The sequence below is a fragment of the Manis pentadactyla genome, chromosome 3, assembly GCF_030020395.1.
Source record: "Manis pentadactyla isolate mManPen7 chromosome 3, mManPen7.hap1, whole genome shotgun sequence".
NCBI classification, from domain to species: domain Eukaryota; kingdom Metazoa; phylum Chordata; class Mammalia; order Pholidota; family Manidae; genus Manis; species Manis pentadactyla.
The window spans coordinates 6,401,000-6,425,918 of NC_080021.1; positions in this window are offsets into that span (position 1 = coordinate 6,401,000).

Genomic DNA, 24,919 nt, shown 5'->3' on the forward strand with positions numbered 1-24,919 from the left:
GCAGACTTGGGAGAGGCTGAAGCAATGACAGTATGGAAGGAAATACAGTCTGCTACTCAGAGGAAGAGTTTAAAGGGTCCCGTAAAGGTCATAAGGACCCAGATGTGGGTTGATTTGATAAAGGCAGGAGCAGAAAGAGAGAAACTGAAAGGGAAGCCAAATATAATCTTACTGTAGCTGTGGCAACAATTGAAACCAGAGCAGTGGTCTGGCTGCTGAGGACCAAGAAGCAGAGGATGCAGACAGAACCACATATATCTACGTGTCTGCAAGACTTTCTGTTGGAGAGGTTGAAGAAGCCCTCCAGGAACTGGAGAAAGGGCCGTCACAGAGGACTGAGGGCTTACAGATTGTGAGGTGAAAATCCTAGAGAGGTGGAGTGTAAAGAAAATGAAAGTTCTTATGGCCAGGATTCTCACCTGATCCTGGTTGGTTTGCCCACTGCACATGTGTGGGAAATATGTGATTACTGACTCTATATAAAGAGCTCCATCCAGTGCTCTGGGCCACACAGCTGCAGGGCAACAGAGGCTGGAGTGGAGGTAGAACCCAGGACAGAGACTGAGATGGCGGTGAGGACGGAGAGGCCCAGAGGCAGAGAGCGGCTTGATGCACGCAGACTTGCACTGAGGTGGATGGGATTCTAGTGCTTGACCTGCTATCATGAGAATAAAGCTGGAATAGACCCTTTCATCTCAAGAATGCTACATTGGCATTTTTCAGTCTTACCATATCTTGCAGAGCTAGAATGACATGTTGATACATTGTGTGTGAAGCACTTCTCCGTGGCTGAAACCCATTGGTGAGACAAGAGGATATTTAACATAGGCAGAGCTTCTGATCATCATTCCTTCAGAAGGACCCAAATATCAAGAACCATGCCTGACATACAAGAGTCACCAAATTCATATAAATGAGTGAATCATAGTGATCTGTTAGCCAAATAAATAAGTAAATAACATTCATCAATTACAATTTACAAGTTTTGATATTGTGGTTGGCAGAACAATGTTTCCCTAAAAGAGTCCATGTTCTGATCTCTGAATCCCAAGAATATGTTACCTTATATGGCAAAAGGGACTTTGCAGATGTGACTCAGTTAAGAATCTTGAGGAAGGGAGATTATCCTGGTTTATCCATGTGGCACATTATAATTAAGGAGGTCCTTGTAAGAGGGAGCCAGGAATGTCAGATTCAGAGGAGGAGACGTGAGGACAGAAGCAGAATTCAGCGTGATGCAGGGCCATTGTTGTGGCCTCTATGAGGGTCCTTCCAGTTCAGGGAGAAGGAAAAGAGACCTTAAGCAAGCTGCCAAGCCTCTTTCTCTCAGCTTGTGGTCCTGCATCTTTAAAAAGACAGAATAGTAGTATGTGCTGCAGAGGGTGATTGGGAGAAATAAACGTGATCACCCAAGGACATGCTTTCAAAAGTATCTGGCATGTGGTACAGGCTCAACAAATACCAGTTATTTTTAACAAGACAATGGGAGGGTACAAAATGGTTGAATAATTTTAAAATGGCATCCTTGAAAACCTGGGTATCTGTAAAGATGTTTTAGAGCAGTGCTAGCCTGTGAAGAAAAAAGTTCTTTCCCTACAAGGTACAAATTCAAGAAATTAATTGCTGTCAGCATGCCATCCTCTTTTACACCATTCCTTCGGCTGCGCCTTCTTCCTGCACACACCCTCAGTATGCCATGGGCTTATCCTTACAGCGCCTCACATGAATTCACAGGTGATTTATCTTCACTTCTCTGAAATGTTATGTATGTTTCTGTTGGGAGCAAAGCCCCTTTCATCTTCACTTACCCTTTCCAGAGTCCTCACGTCCTGTCTTCTACCTCTTACCAGCTCCATGATTTACCCCCAAAGCACTCTCTCCCATAATTAGATTACTTACCACCTTAAGCAGAGAGGTGAGGGATCACTTGTGTCCCCTCTCAAAAGTGCCTGGGCCCCTGGAGAGACATGAAATCTCTTACGCACCAATCTTGCCGACCTAGAATGATATATTGATACCTGGCATGTGAAACTCTTAACAAAGTGCCTAACACAGCAAGTGCTCAGTGAGTAACAGACATTGCTATTATTTTTATTACTAGTAGTACTGCCTCCCTTACAACCCTTAGAGCCTGTCTGCGCAGCTACACTGTGAGAGAAGGAACTGCATCTCATTTATCTTTGGATCTGCCCCAGCACTCGGCACAAGGCCTGATGCACACTCAGTAGATGTTTGCTAAATGTGCAGCCTCAAGACACCTCCCTCAGGGCACATCTCAAAGATCTTTGCACAACATGCCCACATCTGCCTACCGGGCACCAATCAGCAGAACAACAGCCTGGGTGCAGCAGGCTGTTAACGATCTGTCTCAAAGGAAATATTGCCTGGTACTAAAATGACTCATGACCAAAAGGTGCGTTTTATGGTGTCATTTTTCTTCTCTGATATTTTGTGCCACGTTAAATTTTATCCATAGCAATTGAGATTCTAAGTTCAAGCTTAAAGGCAGAAGGCCAGGAAGGGAGTTATCATTATGGTGATATCGGGAGCAATGATTACACTCAGCAGTGAAACGAGGATTCGGCTTCAGTGTTAACACGTGGTAATTAACTGGGAGAAAGCTTCTTGCTGGCCCCAGGTGAATAGTGAAATAGTTAAATTCCAAGTCAAGATGATGGCCTGGCGAGAAGGTAGAATGAAATGTGCCTCCAGCTCTCTTAACCTGTCACCCTAGTGAGTCACATTTGCAAAAACATCAGAGTTCATTCTAGAGGAGCTGGAAACAGGTTGTACTTACCTGTTGATGGATTCATTAAATCCATCATGTAATCTACATACAGATGATGTACATCCCCCAATTAAATCCATCTCCTACCCCTTCCCAATTTCCCCCACCTTTCCCATGAATCCCCTGGAATGCATTAACATAACCAGCAAACACCATGCCATTAAGGAGACTGTTGATGCTGATGACCTGGATCACCCCTCAGTGTTCACTTGTCCCATAGCCTGACCCTGCAGGAGGAGCAGGCAATTTCTTGTCAACTACTGTCAATTCCAGGACATTATGTCTTTCTCCTCAAAAGACTCTGAAATTACAAATCATTTCACTCATTGCCCGCTTTGTCTCAGTCACTGATGAATGTGTTGCAAATATTACAACTATATCAATACTTGAGGCACATTCTAAATTCTCTGGAGATTTTAGTACCCCTGTGATGTTCTTTCCTCAAGGCTGCTTCTGTTAATAATTCAATGATGTCAGTACCACCATTAACAATTATTCCAGTACCTTGGCTTCCAAGTTCTTGAGCTGCCATGCAACAATCTTGTTCTGCACCTTACCTGGGCTACCCGTGCTCATGGCCCCTCCCCAGACCTTGCTGTTATCAGTAACTTCCTCACTTCTATATCTCAAATTAAGATGCCTGCTCTTCCAGTGTGACTGAAACAATGATTTGATCTTAAAGAAACTTCTATACCATTGATCTAATCACATTTCCACTGCCCTTCATCTCATGGTGCCCTTAGTTTACTCTGTACTCAAGAGCTTGGAATCATGGCCCTTCATTATAATCACACATATTAATATACTTTCAATTCTTTTCCCCTTTCCCTTCCACAGGATAATTTTTGACCCTGGCAAAGTACAACTTTGCATCCTCTGGACTTCCACCCAGACAGCTGAATATCAAAGAAATTCAGGCTAGTGTTAAAGAAAACTGAGACCGGACAGTAGTTAAAGAGGTTAAAACAGATTTTGTTGAGGAACAGCTGCAATAGAGGAAAAAAGTTCTCAGTATAGTACTGGGCTCAGTGATATCGGGAGCAATGATTGGGCAGATGTGGGTATGTTGTGCAAAAAAAAATGGGCTCAGTTATGAACACAACACAAACAAGGGAGGATTTACAGCCAAGGAGCAGATTTGAGGCAGTAGGTGGATAGAAAATTGTAAGAGGAGACATCAAGGGTAGGGGCACTCTTGCTGAATTGACCTAAGAAGACCCTCACCAAAGGCAGGCCATGGTGATCAGATATCACCTGTGGGATGGTGGGAGATGAAAAATTTGATCTGCTATGGACCAGATATTAAGAGTGAGGGATTCTTGCTAAATTCTCTTACTAAAACTGGGCTATGCTGGTCTGAGGACAAGACTCCAGCTTGAGGCCTACTCAAGGAGAGGGCTCTGAGGAGTTTGACTAAAGTTTGGTCAAGGAGATAGTCTTTGTCATCAGAAAAACTCAAAAATCATGCTGAGTGTACTAAAATGAAAATAACCATTAAACCAATTAAGATGGATGATAAAGATAATGAAGAGGAAAATCTAATGCAGAGTAAGAAGGAATTATCAGCAATCACTTATGCTGACCATATTATGTGCCAGGCACTTCCTCTGAGTGATTTATACGTATTCACTCTAATATATTCACTTTATAGATGAAGAAACTGAGGCAAAGACCTCCTCTCTGACACCTGAGAGATGAATCAAGATAAGAGCTCCTAAAGGTGAACACAAATTTAAAAATAAGGCTTAATTTTCCCTGTTGAAAATATAAGAAGAGTCCCTCCCCTCCCTTTTCTTAGAGACTTTACTTTATAAAATAGCTAATTCCAGCTTCTTTCTCTGTCTTGTATATAATGTACATAAATCTTTTCAAAAACTAAATAAGCCTCTTGCCAGCTTTATAACTCAAGAATCTCTTCCTCAAGGACCTGGGAACTATCTCTTTGAAATGTAATCATCAGGGAAGATAAAGAGCCTCCTGTCCCTGTTCCTGTAAGGATTGGGTCCTAACTTCCAACTTCCCCAGAGCCTAGCTCCATGTCACAAAATTACCTCTTGTCATAAAGATATGAGAAGTGTATTTTTCCTTTGGGTAATGCCAGTTGCTGACACAGATTGTCACCTCAACTTTCAAATGAATCTGGGATGAACATGTGTGATAAATGATACAATCAAGTCCTCTTAACTTGAAGACTAGTTACTATTCTTCTGGAGATCATGTATTCAATGGGTTGTATCTGCTTGGCTACAGAAAAGGATGGGATTTCTTTCCACCCTGCAGGCTCTTAGTGGTCTGCCTGTGGTGTGCATCACATTCTGGTTTAATGCTTTCTTGAGTAAAAAACAGTTTGCTTTGTTTTCTGCTTTTGGGGAGAAGTTTTCTGGGTTGGGAGTTTCTTTGTTATTAAATTATATTTCCCCAATAAGTGCAATAATACAGTGTGTTAGGATAAATGAGATTAATGATGAACACTGGAACCTAATTCTATATTTATAAACATGGTTACCCCTGAGAACACAAGGATCTGGGCCTAATGTAACTTTGACTTTTGACTTTATGTATTTGTGAATTGATTGATTCTTTGCAATGAGAATATGTATTATACAGTCTAGAACGTGGTGTGAGAAGACGGAAGCTGGTGCTGCCAAATGCAGCATATTCAGAGTCCCCAGAAAGCACCCCATAGACTGATGGCTGAACTTTCTTCTTTTCCACATGACAAAATGCATATCCCTTATTGGTGTATTTAGAACTTTGGTGCTAAAACAAATAGGCACAACTTTGGTGACTTTAAACCCCACAAATCCATCACCTTACAGTTGTGGTGGTGAGAAGCATAAAATGGGCCGGCAGGGCTGTGCTCCAGGAGGACCCAGAGCAGATTCCCTTTCTCGCTTGTTCCGGCCTGTATGCCGCACACATTCCTTGGCTCAAGGTCTCCTCCTCCATCTCCAAAGTCAACAGAGTAGCACCTTCAAATGTCTCTCTCACTCTTTCTGTCTCTCTCTCAACACTTTGCAGGAATCATGGAAGAAAATGGTGTCTTAATCTGTTCAAGATGCCATAACAAAACACCATAGACTGAGTGGCTTAGGCAACAAACATTTACTTCTCAGTTCTGGAGGCTGGCAAGCCCAAGATCAGGAGGCCAGCAATTTCAATGTCTGGTGAGAGCCTGCTTCTTGTCTCTCAGAGGGCCATCTTTCCCTATAATTTCACATGGCAAAAGGGACAAGGAAACCCTGAGGTCTCTCTTATAAGGCGTTAATCCTACCATGAGGGCAATTACCTCTCAGAGGAGGCTTGGTTCTAAATACTATCACATTGGATTGGAGTTCAACATATGCATTTTGAGGGGACACAAATGTTCAGTCCATAGAAGATGGTCCATGTTGGCAGAGGTGGGTGAGACTGAAGACATTCTATTTAGCTTGTAACTTTCAGCTTCAAAAACATATCCGATTCAGTGTCTGCTAAGTGTTTTTTTAGCCCTGAGATTACAGGAGGACACCTTCCTTCACTTGGGCTTTGGTCTAATCTGTCCCATGCTGGAGGAGTGGCTAAAGTTAAAAGCCCTATTTATATGGGATTTGAGAGAAGACTGGAATCCAGCACTCAGGCACGAACATGTTAAACTTCTCTCCTGCTGAGTCAACCACGAATCATGCTTGCTCTGCAGCTGACACTTCATAATAGTTATGTGCTCAATAAATGTCCACCCAGAATATGGATTTCACAAAAACGCAACACTATAGCCACCCCAAGGGTTTATGATCCATAATTCATTTTGGAAAATGGCTTGATTCACTTGCAGCGGTAAAATCTGAGAACTTCATGGCTCATAATAATGTCAGGGGGAGCAATCTCCCATGCTAACCGTGCACAGAGAATTAAAGTCCTACTGTCTAAACACTGCACCAACCCTGTCTCAGTACAAATCAGGTGGCGCCCACCCCTGAACACTCTGATGAGTAACGATCAAGACCAACCCATATTTTATCTTCTACAAACCAGGCAAATTGTTGACACAGGCATTCCATAGAAATGAGTCTCCCAGGAGAGTCAGGTTCTACTCTTCATACTTTAGTTTTTTAACTTTGTGACCCTATTTGGCCTCAGCATGATTTCCAGCTTTGATTCTTGACACTTCCATCTTATCCATCGTTTGCCTCCTTCACAAAAAAGTGTAGTATTTCCCAGAATAACATGTGTCAAGCATTTACACAAAGAGCTATTCCTACTTAAAAATATACTCAATATTCTTCAAAGCCCAATATGGTGCAACTTTCTTGGGAACTCATGTCTTACTTTGTTATAATTATTTTTCCTCTGAGGGCAGCAGATACTTCTTAAATTAATTGGCACTTAGTAGTTACTCATTCACTTCGTATGTTGGTTAAACCACATGGTGGGAGGGCCATAACCAGACAATCTCCTCTTTTTGGTAAAATACTTGACTCCCGTTAAAGTGTTTATCCTTATAGGCCAGGCCCCAATGCATCCTTTCAAAAGGATAAAATGAGTTAATGTCACAGAGTTTGGCATTGTGCTTGGCACATTGTTATGGCATCCAATAGATGGCATTTATTGTTCACATGTTGTATTGCTGTTATTACTGCTCCTTACATCACTTTTCACAAAACACAACAAAGTATTACTATCCTTTATTTACATATGAGGGAAGTGATGCTTAAGTTTTTAAGACCCTTACATAAACCACCCTGCTACATAGGCAGTGCTCAAACCTCATTAGCTTTCATTATTCTTTATTCTAATGTCCTTATTTCATCATCCCAGTTCATATAGTGCCTTGCCATCAGAGGAGAGTTTGGACTGCATTTCTGATCTCTGAGGAGACTGACAGTCCTGTGTTCCACAGTGCTACTGTCTCCCCAGTCTGGAGGGTGCCTATGACTCACTGAGCATTGCCTGGTCTTCAGACAATGGCTGCCTCCAGGGTACTGCACATTTATTAAGAAGCCCAGTTGCAGAGCAAGTCATTTATCTGGTTCTGGTTTTGATCAGTCTGATTAGTCATGAAATAGTTAATCATGGAAATAATGACAATTTATTGGGATGGAAATGCAACCAACAAAGCGAAACAAAATGTCAGGCTCCAGCAACCACAGTTCCTGAGGCTGCCATTTTGGTGGCATCCTGCTGCACCTGCGGATGGGATGAAAACCAGTCTCACCATTCGGTGAGATACTTTCCTCCTGATGTGAGAGGATTTGGATGAGCTCTTTAACAAATATTTGGTGAGCACCTGCTAAGCACTCCACTTGCCCGCAGGCTTGGAAGCCCTGGAACACTCCAGCATTGCTGGAGAGAGTGTAATTTCTTACACTCACTTTGGGAAGTTGGTAATACTACCAATTGCAAGCATGCAGCTATCCTCTGGCTCGGCAATTGCACTCTTATTTATATACCTACAGGCAATGAATTGAATGCACATGCCTACCAAAGACACAAACAAGAGCGTCCATGAGGCTTTATTTATAATAGTCAAAATAGGGAAATATACATATTAATGATTGAATGGGTGAATAAACACTATGTTGAAATAATATGCAGAAATTTAAAAAAAGAGCAAACTCCTGCTCCATGAATTGGTATGAAAAATCTTACAGACTTAATATTGAGCAAAAAGAAGCCAGACATCAAGAAGCACATGTTTTATGATTCCATGTAAAAGAACTACAAGAAAAAAAAATAACAAAGCTAAATGATAGAATTCAGGATAATAATTATCTTAGTACAGTGAAGCAGAAATGAATTATGTATATAAATATGATATAGCATTTTTTACTAACCAATTTTTCCTTCAACTGCATCAGTAGACACTTGCACCACCTGCAATTAGAGTAATGACGAGATACATTTCAAATACAACCCTACACCTATGGTGACACTGGAAGCCAGACTAAGCCCTTACAAATAAAAAGTTCTAAAAAGCCCAGGGTAGCACAATATTGCAAGACCATAATTCAAGCCCTTACTTTTGAGGAGGGAAATACTGATGCCAAGGGAAACAGTGTGATTTGGCTAGCCTAGCAAAACTGGAAGGAAAAGGTAGTCTTCCCACAGTTGAGTGGGCATGCTTCATTTGAAACTATAAGCCACTGGACTTCCTTGATCCCAATGGGCCCCGTCTTGAGAGGCAGAATGAGAAATGGTGATGTTAGAGCTGGAAGGACCTTCTGGATTTGTAGGCATGGTGTCTGCCCTTTAGTCTGTAATAAACACTTAGGCATGGCTGTGTAACTGTGGCACATAATCAAATGCTCTGAGCTTCCCTTTCTAAAGCTGTAGAATGAGAACAAAATTCCTACAAAATGCTTTCCAAGACAAAGATAAAATCTCATAGAGCTTAGTGTGATCTATGTATCTTTTAGAAGTTGCTTCCAACTATTTTCCAGCTTCATTTTCTGTCTGTGCTCATTGATTACTTATTGAGGGTCCATTACAGAGCAGATATTTTCCAGATGTGAGGGATTGTAAAGAGAGCATGATGGGACTATGGTCTGGAGGGAAGTAGATGATAAAAAAGTAAAACAAACAAGAAAAAAATGTGATAATGTCACAAAATGCTTGGCATTGAGCTTGGCACATTCTTAAGGCATCTGGAGATGATATTTACTGTTTGATGTACTGTTGTTATAACTGTGACTTAGAAGACTTTTCACTGATACACAACAAAGTAAATATTATCCTTAATTTACATACTTACAGGGAAGTGATAGTGAAGTTTCACTGCAGAATGCCTGTAAGGAACCATTAGGCCCTTATACATATATGACCCTGAAAGAACAAGAAAATTAATACACCAAGGGGAACCCGTGACCAATGCAGATAACATCCAGCAAATGCTCCTCCTTTCCTCCTTTGGAGGGGCAATTGTAAGATTCAGTCTACGCAATTTTTCAAAAGATAAAGAACCCAAATTGCCCACAGTAGAAAGCAGCTTAATAACATTCTTCCTTTTTTCCTGCTCCACTGTTACCATCTGCTAACTCTGCTCCCTGATAATATATCCCAGGCTAAATTACCTGTTTGCAAGCCATTGTCTCAGGCTCTGCTTCCTGGAAAAAGCCAAGGATAGGACAGACAAATGTTAAGAAGGAACCAGCTATGTGACAATGAGGGGAGGAATCTTCCTGCCAGAGGACAGCAAGTAAAATCTCCTTGTGTCTTACACTTACAAACGTAAACTTTCTCAAAGTCCAGGAGTTTCATAACCATGGCAGGAAAAACATAATAAATATTATGTCTTGAAGCAACCCTAAGGACCCTTTGGTTCTATAGGACTCTGATTGCCACAGTTTGGACCTTATTCTAAGTGTAATGGCAAAGTTTTGTAAGGTATAGGGAGGGGTGATCAGATTTATACTGTGAAATTCAGGTTTCTGGGTGGAGAATAGGGTATAATGAGAAAGGCATGAAAGCACTAAGTCCAGTTTGGAGGCTGTAACAGGAGGTTTCTCCATTATTAAGACATAATAACACCATTTCTGAAAGTGGGACAGAAAGAGATAAAGGGCAACTTTATGTGTTAAAAGTTATTTAAGAGACTTATCAACCAACCCAATTTGGATTCTAACTTAACAAACTATATTATATGTATTTATATATACTTATCTATGGATATGTAGCTATAGATACAGTAAATATGTTTACCTATAGATATATAAACACATAAATTCACATATACATATATGTGCATATATATGCCATTTATGAAAATGTTAACAGTGACTGAATATATGACAATAGTAAAAACTGATTTTTGTTGAGATGTCAAAATGCCATTGTAATTTTTACTAGAAAGAGTCCTTATTTTTTTAGAGAAACATTTGGACATTTTTATGGATGGAATAATGCAATATCTGGGATTTGATGCAAACTAAAGCATGAGAAAGGCTGATGAGTGTGAGTATAGATAAAACATCACTGAGCATTAAGTGATAATTGTTGAAGTTGGGTGATGAATGTATCAAGATTTTTAAAAATTCCATCTACTTTGGTATCTGTTTCAAATGTTCCATAGTAAAATTTAAATGTGTGTGTGTGTGTGTGTGTGTGTGTGAAGAAGAGAGAAAGAGAGAGAGAGAGAGAGAGAGAGACAGAGACAGAGAGACAGAGAGACAGAGAGACAGAGAGAGCTGGGTGGTTTGGTGGGCTTGGACTACTTGAGTGGCTCCGGAGGTAATGATAAGTGGTTAGCATACAGGGCATTTTAGAGGCAGAGTGAACAGGACTTGCTGAAGAATGTCTAAGTCCCTGAGGTTTTGGGGCACTGATTTTATTCTGTAGTCAGTTCTGAGACACTAGAGATTCTTTGATCAACAGGCTTCTATGATCAGTCATGCTTTGGGACTATAGCTGACAGCACGGGATTAAAGCCAAGAGCTCTGGCACTTTTTCAATACGGGATTGAGCCTCTGAGAGGTACTATGCTTTTATTCTGAAAGTGTTTTGATCTCAGCAAGCATGGAGTGTGTCAGTATCTGTATTTGGGGTGACCATCATTCAACATCTGTGATTGACAATTAAGCACAGGATGAGGAATCCAGCTTCTAGAATAATGGACTAAATTGTCATCAGCTGGGAAAGCCATGACCCATCCAGGATTGCTAAGCAGATGCATGCCTATGTTCCACTCAAGGCCCCATGATTCACTTATCACATTCACTTATGCAAAGTATGTAAAATGTCCCAGACTTCAAAATGCTTCCATTAAGAGTGTTGAGTATCAGCCTTCTTTATTTGCCCATTTTTGGAACAACCTAGGCTGTACTCTGGATAGAAAGCATATTTCTAGACTCCTGGAAGTTCAGATGTTTCTTTCATTTTCATGTTTAATTTCTTACTGCTTCTCTCAATTTCATCCACAATAGTCTACTTACATCTTTTGGACAGACAATTTACATGATGACTTAAAAAGCATACCTTACAGAACTCTACATTCCTTTGCTCACAAAATATTTTTGGTCTGAAGTGCCATCTCTTGCACCATCCACATCAGAAATTTCCTCCTCCATGAAAATTGCCTCAATCTCAAGAAATCTCCTCTCTCATTTTGGAGCTATGTCACAGCAATGGGTGCCTCTAAATAAGCTCTTTGATAACCTTCAGTGAAATGTAGCTTTAGGCATACTTATCTTTCTCTCCAGCCATGTTATATAAACCTTTAGTATGGGAAATTAAACTACTCATTAGAAATTTGCTCTCTGGAGTAAGACAGTTATAGGCCTAAAATTGAACCTCACCACTTAAATTGTTGCAAACTTTCTAGAGACTTATCTTACTCATTTCTAACATGAAGGCAAGAGGACTTTTTCATAGATCATATGAAATAAAGCATGTAGAATTGTTATCATAGAGTCTGGCATCAGCGGTGAGTAGTCAATAAGTGTTGGCTACAATTATCATAATTATTCTCATCAACCCTCATCACAATGTCACACACAAGGGCCAACTACCTGTGTAAGCTGGAATATGTTAGCTAACAAAAATAAATAAGTACTTTAAGCTTTAATGAGATAAACATCATCAGGAATCTGGAAGAAATGCAGATTCATCAGTACTTCTCACAAGCACACAGATGATGGTCATGTTAATGGTTCTCAGACTGCTCACTGAATAACAAGAGTCTAGATCTTCATCATTGTGGAGAATCATTTTAAACATATTGAAATGTAACTTTGGGAGGAGTGAAGTTTATGAGTTTTATTATGTATGAACCCTAAGTAAGTACAGGGCCATCATATTTGTGTATAGACTCTATTTACCCAGCTTATGCCAGGACACATGAGAATTAATACTGAAGTTAGAGATGATTATTTCTGTGACAAAATAAGAGGAAGCAAAAAAAGCAGTGAAATTCAGGGGCAGTCACATGAATTTTAGGAAAAGTGAGCTGAGTGTGTAGTATGTGTCTATGTATGTACATGTGCATGCTTTCAGTATAAGAATATAGCTTCAGGCTGGGGAAAAATGATGGTGGTGTAAGAAGTGAGGCAGAAGCCTCCTCCCAAAACCACGTATAACATGAAAATACAGCAAATACAACTAATCCTGAAAGAATCACCAAAAAGAACACTGCAACAGATGGCCTACATCTGGGAAAAAGAGAAGACCTCATGGAAAAGGGTAAAGTAGAAAAACCGCAATCTAGTGGAACCCAATACCTCCCCACACCCCTGCCCACCAGCAGGAGGAAAAGAAATGGAGTGTGGAGGGAGTGGAAGGCCAGGACTGCTCAATACCCAAACCTGGAGATCTACTTCGGGAACACCAACTGACATTACATAGTGCTCTGGAGATTACAGGGGGGTTAGAAAGCATAGGAAAGTGGAATACTCAGAAAGAGACTGAGATTCCAGCCACTTGTGAAGAATAGGTACTTACAACCAACCACTCTGGGACAAAAAAAAAAGGCAGGCACATAGAAAGACTTACCAAAAGTGAGAGGGACACTAAAGGGGCAAGGATTACACAGAACTTGCTGCTCAGGAGAAAGGACAGGTGAATAAAATCATCCTAGCATACTACCCAGCAGGTTGGGAACTTTCAAGAGTGACAGATGCTCCATCCCCCTGGCTGGCAATGCAGTACCAGGGCCCCACACCATGATACACAATCTACTGCTCCTTGCTCCCAGCTGGCACCTGCTTGCAAACCTACTGCCATCATCACCCCAGGACTGCTGGAGGGCAGCCCCACCTATAGCAGCTGCAGGAGCATAATGCAGAGTCTTCTCCCTGTGCGCTTGGCCCACCGGACCTGGCAGTGGAGGTAGGCAATGCCAGGAAGCAGGAAAGAGCCCTTTTCTCCCAGTAGGCACTGGTGCTGATTGCCTGTGACCCATGCCATGACTCTAGGTGCTGGGCAGCTCCAAAAAGTGGAGCTTCTGGGCAGTAGAGACTTATTCCATATTGTTCATAAGCAACATGAACTGGCAAAAGAACCTTCTTCAGACCAAAATCTATCAAACACCAGAAAGAGGGCTCAGTGAAACTGAAATCACCAATCAACCTCATAAAGATTTCAAAAATAAAAATCATACACATGCTCAAGAAGCTACAGAAAAATATTCAAGATATCAAGGACACCTTCAAGGAGATAAAAACTTTGAAAAATACAATATCTGAAATGAAACATTCAGTGAAGGGATTTAAAAGCAGATTAGATGAGGTAGAGGAGATGCTAAGTGGAATAAAAACTAGAAAACAGGAATTCAAAGAAGCTGAGGCACAGAGAAAAAAAATGCTCTCTAAGAATGAAAGAATAATAAGACAACTCTGTGACCAATTCAAGTGGAACAATATTAGCATTGTAGGGGTACCAGAAGAAGAGAGACAAAAAGGAATAAAAAGGGACTTTGAGGAGGTAATTGCTGAAAACTTCCCCAATCTAGGGAAGCAAACAGTCTCTCAGGCCATGGAAGTGCACAGATCTCCCAACACAGGAGATCCAAAGAACACAATACCAAGACGTAATAATTAAAATGGCAAAGATCAAGGACAAGGACAGAGTATTCTAAACAGCCAGAGAGAGAAAAAAGGTCACCTACAAAGGAAAACCCATCAGGCTGTCATCAGACTCTCAGTAGAAACCTTACAAGCCAGAAGGGAGTGGCGTGATATATTCAATGCAATGAAACAGAAGAGCCTTGATTACTCTACCCACCAAGATTATCATTTACATTTGAAGGAGGGATTAAGCAATTTCCAGAGAAGCAAAAGTTGAGAGAATTTACCTTACACAAACCATCTCTACAGTGTATTTTGGAGGGACCCCTATAGTTGGAAGTGCTCTTTAAGGCTAAATAGCAGTAACCAGAGAAAATAAAACCAGAGTAAAGGAAGTAAACCAATCAGTTACTAATCAAATGAAAAATTAAATCAGCTACTCAAAAAGTCAGCCAAGGGATACACAAAGAGTACAGAATATGACACCTAACATATAAATAGTGAAGGAGGAAGAAAATGAAGGGAGAAAAAATAAAGAACCTTTAGATTGTGTTCATAACAGCATAATAAGCAAGTTAAGTTAGACTGTTAGGTAGTATGAAACCTGCCCTTGAACCTTTGGTAACCATGAATCCAAAGCCTGCAATGGAAAGAGTACATATCAATAATCACCCTAAATGTAAATGGACTGAATGCACCATCAAAAAACATAGAGTTACAGAATAGATAAAAAAGCAAAACCCTATATGCTGCCTACAAGAGACTGACTTCAATCCCAACAGACACCACAGAAATACAAAGATCTACTAGAGAATACTAGGAAAAATGATATGCAAAAAATGGATAACCTAGAAGAAATGGACAACTTTCTAGAAAAATAGAGCCTTCTAAGACTGACCCAGGAAGAAACAGAAAATCTAAACAAATTACTAGCAATGAAATTGAATGGGTAATCAAAAAACTACATAAGAACAAAATTCCTGATTCAGATGGCTTCTACCATGGGATTTTATCAAACATTTAGAGAAGAACTAATACCATCTTCCTTAAAATTCTCCAAAAACCATAAGAGGAGAATCCTTCCATACTCATTCTATGAAGCCAGCATCACTCTAATATCAAAACCTGACAAACACACCAAAAAGAAAGAAAATTACAGACCAATATCCCTGATGAACATAGATGCAAAAATATACAATCAAATATGAGCAAACTGAATTAAAAAATACATCAAAAAGATCATCCACCATGATCAAGTAAGATTTATTCCAGGGATGCAAGGATGGTATAATATTTGCAAATCCATCCACATCACATACTGTATCAACAAAAAGAGGACAAAAACCACATGACCATCTCCATAGATGCCAAAAAAGCATTTGACAAAATACAACAACCATTCGTGATAAAAACTCTCAACAAAATGCGTATGTAGGGCAAATACCTCAACATAAAAAAGGCCATATATGACAAACCCACAATAAATATCATACTTAACAGTGAAAAGCTGAAAGCTTTTCCTCCAAGATCAGGAATGATGACATGATACTGTACATAAAAAAACCCTAAAGAATCCACTCCAAAACTACTAGAACTAATATATGAATTCAGCAATGTTGCAGGATACAAAATCAATGCACAGAAATCTGTTGCATTCTTGTATACTAACAGTGAACTACCAGAAAGAGAAATCAAGAAAACAATTCCATTCACAATTGCATCAAAAAGAACAAAAAAATGTGGAATAAATCTAATCAAGGAAGTGAAAGACCTATACTTTGAAAACCACAAGACACTAAAGAGAGAAATTAGAGGAGATACCAATAAATGGAAACACATCCCGTGCTCATGGATAGGAACAATTAATATTGTCAAAATGGCCATCCTACCTAAAGCAATCTACAAATTCAATGCAATCCCTATCAAAATGCCAACATCATTCTTCAACAAACTAGAGCAAATAGTTTTAAAATTCATATGGAATCACAAAAGATCCTGAATAGCCCAAACAATCCTGAGAGAGAAGAATAAAGTGGGGGGGGGGGATTATGCTCCCCTACTTCAAGCTCTACTACAAAGCCACAGTAATCAAGACAATTTTGTACTGTCACAAGAACAGACCCATAGACCAATGGAGCAGACTAGGGAGCCCAGATACAATCCCAAGCATATATGGTCAATTAATATATGATAAAGGAGCCATGGACATACAATGGGGAAATGACAGCCTCTTCAACAGCTGGTGTTGACAAAACTGGACAGCTACACGTAAGAGAATGGAACTGGATTATTGTCTAACCCCATACACAAAAGTAACTTAAAATGGATCAAAGACCTGAATGTAAGTCATGAAACCATAGGCAAAACTCTCTTGAATATAAACAGGAGCAACGTTTTCCTGAATGTATCTCCTCAAGCAAGGAAAACAAAAGCAAAAATGAATAAATGGGACTGCATCAAGCTAAAAAGCTCTTGTACAGTAAAGGACACCATCAGCAGAACAAAAAGGCATCCTACAGTATGGGAGAATATATTCACAAATGACATATCTGATAAGGGGTTAACATCCAAAATATATAAAGAACTCACATGCCTCAACACCCAAAAAGCAAATAAGCTGATTAAAAAACTGGGTGGAGGATATGAACAGACAATTCTCCAAAGAAGAAATTCAGACGGCCAAGAGGCACATGAAAAGATGCTCAGCATTGTAATTTTTAAAATATAAACTCTTTATGAGTTTTATGATTAACATATTAATCATAAATTAATAAATGTTAATTCATGATTAATATAGTAATGTACTATATATACATATATACATATATATATGTGTATATATAAATATATACACATATATATATATATAAGCTACTTGTCTGGATTCCATTTTATTTAACCCATTTTTAGTTATCGATTATCCTATGAACCATCAAACACAATATGCATGTAGAAAGAGATAGAGTTAAGATAATTACAGCCTTCATGCCATTTGTTCTTGAATCCCATAGTGTCTATCAGAGTGTTTGCCTTCTGCAAATACTTAATAAATGTTTGCTTAAAGAATATTCAGTGTGTGAATGAATGAAATTGTTTGCAGGGCCTGAGAGAGGAAGGTAACTACTCGCAAATGAATACAAATATTTGACTAGTTTATGAGCTATTTTTTTCTCCTAAACCTGAGGAATTATTCCCCTCACTACTTCCAGCTAAAATGTTCTCTCATTGTAATTGCCAGTCTTGAAACAGAATTCTAATTGACCTTTTATGTAGCTGAAATAACACAGTTGTAATGGATAAAAAGAGCCAAGAAAAAACAGAAGTATTCTTTAAATGTTCCTAAGCAAAATTCTCAGTGATGATGTCAAATTAGTAAAAAATCCTTATATTTATCTAGAAATCTTGATCTCAAGGAAGAAAAAATCTTGTTAACTTGGGGATATTAGAGAATAAATAGAGTTTGAAGAAGATTCTTATTTGCTAGGGGTAGTCTAAAATGTGTCAGGTTGAGAAAAATAAGACATGTTTCTGTTTCTTTAGATATTCTCAGAAACCTTGAGTAATAAAGAATATTGTTTATTTCAGAAATGAAAGAAAAGTGAGTAAGAGAGAAAAAAGTAATCATTTGGACTTTACATATATAAAAAAAATTAAAATTTCCCCAAGGAAAATTTAATTAAGCTACACAAGAGTAAGATAAAAGGAAGAAAATCACGAAACACGATAAAACATTGTCTCCATGGCATCATTAATAACAAGAAACAATCTCCTTAAATCCATATCCTTATTAAACTAGTCAGATGAGAGATATCAAAGAATGTGTGAGAAGAAGGTGATATCAGTATTTATGGGAGTTTTCATACACAATTTATAATTTGTATTAAGTACTTAAATTTCCAAGTGAAAAATATAGAAAATAAAGGCTTCTATGTGTCTTTAAAAAAATTCAGTTTTAATAACCATATGTCAGAAACTGTTTAACCAAGAAAAATACATTACAAAGAGGTTTGGAGGTTAAAAATTCCTAGACTAATACCTGGAGTATTTATCCTTTATTGCACATGAGAAAGGACTCTGAAGAAATTAACAGAATCATAGCCTTATAAAATTCTTCTACTCAAATCAGATTTATATTCCTATTGATAGAAATGCCCTTTGGACCCTGAATAAAGGTTTCAAAACTACTTTTCTTATTCTAAATACAAATTTCATCATTTATACTTTCCAATGGTCAACAATTTTTTTTTCTTTTCCTTAGGACGTACAGATATTCATACTCTTTCTTAAATGGGAAATCCATGTAATCAACTTCTCTTTTTAATTATGTGTTTTGGGGTCCTTGGAGATGTACAGCCCAGTCAGCAGAATGAAATATGTACAAAGAACTCTTTCTTCCTTTCTCCGTACTCAAAGTATTGAGTGTACATCCATTATAACTGTTTATATTAAATAGCATAATTTGCTTATACCAACTGTTGACACATAAAATGCTCATCAGGTGATTTTTAGTGTTTAAATTTAAAAAAAGATGCATTGGAACAACATACTGAGGAGGTATATCTCATTATTTTTAAGTAAATTTCTATGCTACGTCATGGTGGAATACAAAGTTTTTTATTGTCTTATGTATTACATATGTTTTCAAAAAATACATATTAACCAAGTATAAGTTTCAACATTAATGTGTTTTTATCTACTATCCTATAAACCTATGGATTTTTTTAAAAACCGTATTTGTCTAACTGGGCTATTCTTTGTGTCACTCATCGGATTTTAGTGTCACTTTCATCACTGGCCATTGCGTTTCATCTATGAATCTCCAGTCATGAGAAAAAGTGCTTGAAACACGATCTATATTCAATAAAATGTATTTTTACTGAATTCAATAAAATCAAGGTAGTGTTTATGGTCATCTTTCAGAAGCTTATCTTAAGAAGAAATGTTATATTCAGAAGGGTATTTCTCTAGATCATCCTTGAAAAGCTGTTTTAAACATAAATATTTTATGACTACCACTACAGATTCTTCATTAACAACATGTGTGTTTGCACTGTTTAGAAAATAGGTCTTGGCCTCAGTTTCTCTATTAGTAAATTAAAAGAATTAGATCTTTTATAAAGTACCCTCTTACTCTAAAATTTAACAGTCCTAAGAACAATGGGGAAACATCTGGGAAGTGATAGATCTTTAGTTCTTGACAGCAGCTATACTGACTACAGAGGAATAATCGATTTCTGCAAAATTGCCTTCACAGACAAGGTGGAGCGATGGAGCAAACAAGTGTGACATACAGGAGATCCTCTCAAAACAGATTCTATACAGCCCCCCCGTGCTGCTCAGAGCTCAACTCTGCCTTTATTCACATGCAGCCTCAGTCACAGAGAGTGCAGCTTAAGCTAAGCACAAGAGCTGTAGCCAGCTTCAGTCATCAGCCAGGCTGTTGTCATTAACTAATTCCCTGGATTCTCTATGTGTCTTTTCAGTGACACTCTTCCCTGCTAATTATTAGGAGACAGCTATGCAAAGAGGTCTTGGACAGGTAAGTTGTAGGGACATGTTTCAGAGAGAGCTTACTGGTTTTAGAACCACTGTGGCAGACAACTATTTCGTTGGCTGGATTAGGGACTCAATATCTAGCATTTTTAATTCCAGCTCATAAATTTATTATATGTGTGACTTCCTTTCTGGACTTCACTGTATTTATCTCTCAAATGAGGACAAAAAATTTCAGTGAGTTTGTACAAATCAAAAACTCTAGTGGATGCAAAAGCCCTTTGTATATTTCAGATTCAAGTTCATTTTATCTCACACATACACATGCACAATTACTTATAAGGGATTTTGTCATTTTTTTTCCTATCTTTCCCTCCCGATTCTCTGGCACTTACACAGCGCACCTTACAATAGAATACTCAATAAAGCAGGCTTTCCTTTCCACTCTCAGTTGTTTCTTTATTCTCTTAATTAGATATGAAACTTCTTGAAGGAAAGTGCCATGCACTTAATCTGCCTCTCTTTCTTTCAGTACCGCAGTGCTAATGCTTTCTCAGCTGCCAGTTCCTGAAAAGCCCTCTACTTTCCCTGCTTGTAAAAATTCACTTGTAACTTTGTTCAAATATGTGTCCCAGCATTACTATTATTTTTGCTTGTTATTCATTTATTTATTTTTATTTTTTTCATCTTTATTGAGGTATAATTGACATAAAATAATAAAAATAAAATAAATAATAATGTATTGAAAGTATGTAACATAATTTGATATACACATTCATTGTAAAGGATTCCTCCCATGAGTCAGTTAATATGCCCATCACCTAACATATTTACAGATCATTTTGTTTTATGAGAATATTTAACTTATACTGTCGTGGCAACATTTAATTATACAGTATTGTCTTGTCAACAATAGAATGACTCTTAACAAAGTCTCCTACCATCTCAGTGCTCCACATTGCTCTGTTTCTTTTCTTTTGGGATTTATTTCTTTCAATATGACATGAAAGCAATTTGCTCAATTGTTTGTGAATTTATAATATATTCAGTGAGCTGTGACAATTAGTAGAAAAATGTGTGAAACACTCTGAAAAAACAAAAGGTTAACTAGTCATGGACCTTGCTGTCATCCCTGCCCCATGGAATACACAGCCTATTAAAGCAGAGGAGACATACAATAACCAACTATAATTCAAGGTCAAAATAAAAAATAACGTTGCTTTTATTGGCATGTGATTATTGTTGGATGCTAAAGAAAGAGACTGTTTCCCATGGAAAAGGTGTAGGGGTAAGTGCAGGGTTCCAACCCTGCTACTGCGTTTCCAACTGCAGCTGCCCTTACTTTCTCCCCTACATTCCCTCCCTTGACCTTCCTTTTCTAGCTTCCCAGGAAATGCCTTTGGTCCACAGAGAGCTCAGCACCACCTCTCCTATTGCCTGCCTGAGCGGATGACTCACGAGTACATGCCACATTCCTAGAACTGCACTCTAAACTATATCCTTAGGTATCTACCTCATTGCTTATCAGACCTCCCCACCAGGGTGGCTGCCCCTCAGACCCTTCTGTTACAGCAGGTTCAAAACCCAGTCCATTTTAGAGCCTCCCAATCCATGCTACGTTCCTGTTATCTGTCTGGATTCATGCTACCAGAAATAATAGACATTGCATTAGACTTCTGTTTGAACCCATTAATATTTTTGTATTTAATATAATTCCTACCCATCTCATAGCCACCCCTATTACCAAAGTTTTATCTTAGAATAGTAATTATTTCTCTGGGGGTTTGCAGTATTCTATGACTTATCTCCCTTCTCACTTCTCACCATTCTTGAACCCATCTCCCACAATGATGAGAGTGCTATTGCTAAAATGCAAATCTGGTGATATATTTCCAATTTTCAGTATTTTAAATGGCTCCCATTGTATTCAGAATCAAGCTCATAAGCAAAGCACATAGTTTTTTTCACTGTTTTAGCTATTGCCAGTGTCTGACAAAAGCATATGGAAATTTCTACAGCTATAGCATTTTCAAATTATGGGAACATTTAAATCCTCAATGGGTTTATGTTCCTTTTCTGCTGAACACTCATGATTCTTCATTTACTCAATGAATCAATGACTTCCTGCAATATGCAAAACCAAAGTTTTTGTGAAAGCTTAGCCCTACCTCCAAGGAATATTCAGCACTTTAACATCTTTTATATATGTAGTTTTGAAATGAGTACATTAATACATAATTTTCTCTTATATTTGTTTCATCAACCAGGCTGTTGTATGATAAGGAAACATCCTTATTCACTTTTGATTATCACTGAGCACAATGCCTAGATCTTAGTGGAAACTGATGTTGAATGACTAAATGAACATCAGAGATTTACTCTCTAAACCAAAGAAAAACATTAAAAAAGGCAAAACAGACTGCTTCAGGTAGGATGAGGGAAACTGTGTCATCAGATCTTTGAGAGAAAATGATCAGATCATGTTTATCTTGAGCATTGATAGCATATTCACAGATTTCTTTTTTTAAAATGCCATTTTAAAATATTTAAAAATATAAAAACATTATTCTATATAAAAGCAAAGCAAAATAGAATGAACAGAACAGCAGTAGACTCATAGACACTGAGAAGTGACTAGCAGTTACCATGGAGGAGAAGTTGGGGTTAGGTGGGGAGGTGGAGGGGGATAAAGGGGCACAACAATTCTCTATCATAATATAAATTGGTCACAGGGATGGTAGTACAGCATGAAGAATATAGTGAATCATTCTGTAACATCTTCCTGTGTTGACAGTTAGTAACCACATTAGTAGGGGTGAGGATTTAATAATGTGGGTAACTGTTGAACCCTGTGTTGTATACTTGAAACCACCGTAGGATTGTATATCCATGATACTGCAATAAAAACTTGAAAGTAAAAAAAAAAACATTATCATAGTAAATGAATGAAATTGAAATCTGGAACAATTTCCAAGAAGATGTTGTTTATTACCTTTTGCAGTTAATTAAACAGTTAAGTAGCTTAACATCACATTAATTTTGGAGCCCAGTAATGTACAAATAAATACTTATTTTGAACAGAATTAAATTGTTTCATGAATACATTTATTAGAAGTGTCCCCATCTTTAAATAGAACTGAAACAAAATGAAACAAAGCAAAAAACTAGGTAGGATTTAATGAAAACCTCGCTAATGTATCTCAATTCATAGCACTGTATGTAAAGTGGACTCTAATTACATATTAAAGCTAAAGAAGTGTTCAATAGGTTAAGTTTTTGCAGTTAATTTACTTGCTAATTAAGTTTATTTTTATAAACTGGTAACAATTTAATAAGAATGCAAACTCTGCCGAATTATTTGTCTTTGTTACTAATATCACATTAACAATCCGTGATTCAGAACGCTCAGGTGAAATATTACCTTTCTGAACTTACTGAATATTGCCATAAATAAAAGGCAGGAAATGGACAATACAGAACTTCTCAGTCTCTCCTGCTATTCCTATATGATCTGATGTAAACTTATATGAGAATTTTCATCATTATTTTACACTTTTAAGACAGGAAGTTGTTTCCTCTTAAATATGTCCTAATAGGAAAATACTGTCACCAACATTTCTCCCCAGAAATAGGGACTACAGCAGTGGGACATGGAGAGAAGAGGGCAGGAGGAAGGAAGGGTAACTGTGGTTATTTGTATAAATTCAGGATGGATGCATATTTACTGATGGATCTCATAAAAGTTTGTTGAATGTATAGAGAAGATGTAGTACATATATGCAATGGAATGTTAGCCATAAAAAGAAAGAAATCCTGCCATTTGGGACAATGTAGATAGACTTGGAGGGTATTTTGCTAGGTGGAGAAAGACAAATACCATCATTTCATTTATATGTGGAATCTAAAAATAAAACAAAATAGCAATAGACTCATAGATACTGAGAAGTGACTGGTGGTTACCACGGGGACGGTTTGGGACAGATGGGTGAAACAGGTGAAGGGGATAAAGAGGCAAAAAAATCTCAGTCATAATAAATTGGTCATGAGGATGAAAGTACAGCATAGAGAATACAGTTAATAATCTATAAAATCATTGTATGTTGACAAATATTAACTATAGTAGTCGGGGTGAGTTTTCAATATTGTATGTAACTGTTAAATCACTATGTTGTACACTTGAAAGTAATATAATACGGTATACCAACTATACCTCAACAAAAAATATCAAAAAGCTTACTAAAATTGGTGATAAAATCAATCAATCATTGTAGTAATTATTTGAAATAAGGGTAACAACAATAGCTCTTTGAATATGAATAATAATAGTTACCATTATTGTACAAGGATCTGTGCCGGGGACTTTATGTAAGTTATTTAATTTATTCTGTTAACGTGAAGCTTAATTTATATTGCTTTCATTTTACATTTACTTTTGTACTTGTATTTTTTTTTTATATTTACTTTGTTGTTAGGATTTGAACTCAAGACTGAAAGATATCTTTCTGTTCTAGTCTGTGTGTAAACCTATGGAATTACAAAAATTTATTTCTAAGTTTACGTTAAGTGAATGACTTTAAAGTTTATTATTTCATTTAATTCTCAACAAAACTTTAAAAATATTATTGTTGGACTACAGGGTAAAAGGTTAAACTGGGACTAAGAGAGATTAAATGTCTTAAATTCACAAACAGACAGGGATAGCTGAGACTTGGTTTCAGGTTTCCCACCTCCATGTTCACTGCTGATAACACACCACAATGGGTTCAGGCTCAGGAAACTCAATTGCTGATAATAGTGGGATGTAGAAAATGTAAAGACATTTGGCTAAGCAAGAAGACACACATTTGGGGCTGAATTTTACACATAGGAATATTGTTGGTTGTGTTTTCCTTTTGTCATAATTACGTCTGTAAAAAGAGAGAGAGAATCATATGCCAACCTTTAGATACACTTGAATTTCAATATCAAATTTAAATAAAAAATTAAAATAACATAAAAACTTTACAGATCTGAAATATCTGAAATACACCTACTTTCTCATGGAGACCCCATCAACTCAAGCTGAGTAAGTGCTGCCTACTTCAGAATGACAGATGACCATCAGTTTATTAGAATCTCCACCTAGACAGACACAACCATTTGTATTACCTGCCTGGCCCTCATA